Source organism: Limulus polyphemus, unplaced genomic scaffold (genome assembly GCF_000517525.1).
Source record: "Limulus polyphemus unplaced genomic scaffold, Limulus_polyphemus-2.1.2 Scaffold5516, whole genome shotgun sequence".
Taxonomy (NCBI): Eukaryota; Metazoa; Arthropoda; class Merostomata; order Xiphosura; family Limulidae; genus Limulus; species Limulus polyphemus.
Window position 1 is genome coordinate 36136 of NW_013671126.1, and position 1994 is coordinate 38129.

Below are 1994 nucleotides of genomic sequence, written 5' to 3' on the forward strand. Positions count from 1 at the left end.
TTCCACAGTCACTTTAAACTTAACTACTTTTATAAACACACGCTATAATTCACAGTGATTCACACACTTTCTTAAGGAGTCTACTGCTCGCTTGACTCGATTATCATGCACATGCACTCTTGCACATTTGTATTTATCTGTCAAACTATGTGTTTGATTTATTATTCACCATGAATTCCTAATTTAATGTTACCACTTTGGGTATCGCACCTCCTACAAACACTTTTTCACTGGTGACAAGTGGGGATGACTTGTCATTGGATTTATCCGAGATTATTCGCAGAGGAGATTGATCATTATATGGGTCAACTATCATCTCCTGAGCTTGCCCTCTCTTCCTCAAGAATAAGCCAGACCTGTTTGGTGTGTTGAAGATTTTTATCGCCTTTTTCCACCACCAGGTTTTGCCGTGTATTCCTATGACTCATGTAAAAGGTAGCGTTCAGGTGAGCTTAATTGTTGGAGTTTCAATTAAAACTACCCTTTACACCAAATTTATTTATTGGAGGATTTGTCGTGACGAGTGGAGCCACAAGTCGCTAACTCGAGGAGTTTACAGTGACATTAAAGAATAGGAGTCTCAGACCAACAGTATACACTCAAAATAATATTTATTTAACATCAATAAAATCATTACACAGTTAAAATGTAAGTTATAAAAAACTTTACTGTTTAAACTTAATATTTTCTACACTAGCTGATCAAGACAGAGAGAGAGACTATATTTATAGTAAAGTTGGAGTTTTGGAAGCTGTAGCGACGTTAGTAAACTTCAACTTCATTTTCAGTTTGGAGAATTTCTTCCTCGAGAGAACTTCGGCGGGAGCTGATATCTCAGCCTCTGACATGGGTTTTTAAACTCTAATTTCCTTGTGTTAATTTGACCCACCAAATAGGACACAGCATCACCCACAAGTAGTCCTGTGCTCCTATTGGATACTTTAGGGGAATTCCCGGGCTAATCCAGAACCTAAACCAAAACTCTCAAGTTATTGGTCATAGATAAGTGGCTTTAGCCGGCCGCCTACTCACTTGTACTGCTACACCCATGGGCTGTAACTAATACTGCCTCAAAGTGCCGATATGATTCACCAAATCTAAACTTTTCTGCTCCTTTCCTAGTGCTAAGAGAGCGAGGCCAACACTTCATCAAACTGTCACATGTATTAGCGTCCACATCCTGTTTGTTATGCAATAGTTCTTACTAACTCTGCTATTGACCCTGAGTCACTGATTTCCAGGCTCGCCTCTCAAACTTATTTTTAAGTACTGCATGTGTTTTGCTGCTTACTTCTGAATGATGCCTCTTGTATAACCAAGTTCCTGTTTATTAATTTCTCAAGGCTTATTTCGTAACACAGGCGTCCCATTGTCGCCTCTTTTTCTTCTTATATCTATCTTTACTTGCTTGCTTATATTAAAACCCCTAAGCTTTTATTCTAAGTACTTTTCAGTATTAAAACTCTTGAAGCAATTGTGAAATTTCCTCGAAAATTTCCAGATGCTTCACTAGCATTTTAATAAAGGATAGTGTTACCATTGCTAAGCTGAATAAACCATGATATACATTGAGGATGGTAAGTTTCGGGAATAACAAATAATATTTGCTGTAAATGCTTAAAATGGGAAATATGTATATATTCAAATAACTCACGTACAGTACTAATAAGAGTATTTCTACGAATGTTTTTTTTTGGTTAGTTTTTTAAATTTCGCGCAAAGCTACACGAGGGCTATCTGCACTAGCCGTCCCTAATTTAGCAGGGTAAGACTAGAGGGAAGGCAGCTAGTCATCACCACCCACCGCCAACTCTTGGGCTACTCTTTTACCAACGAATAGTGGGATTGACCATCACACTATAATGCCCCCACGGCTGAAAGGGCGAGCATGTTTGGTGGACGTGCGATTCGAACCCACCGGACCCTACCAGACTACCGACGACTCGGATACCTAAACTTAAATAGTAAGGTACGTTACGGTTTGTAAGGAAGTC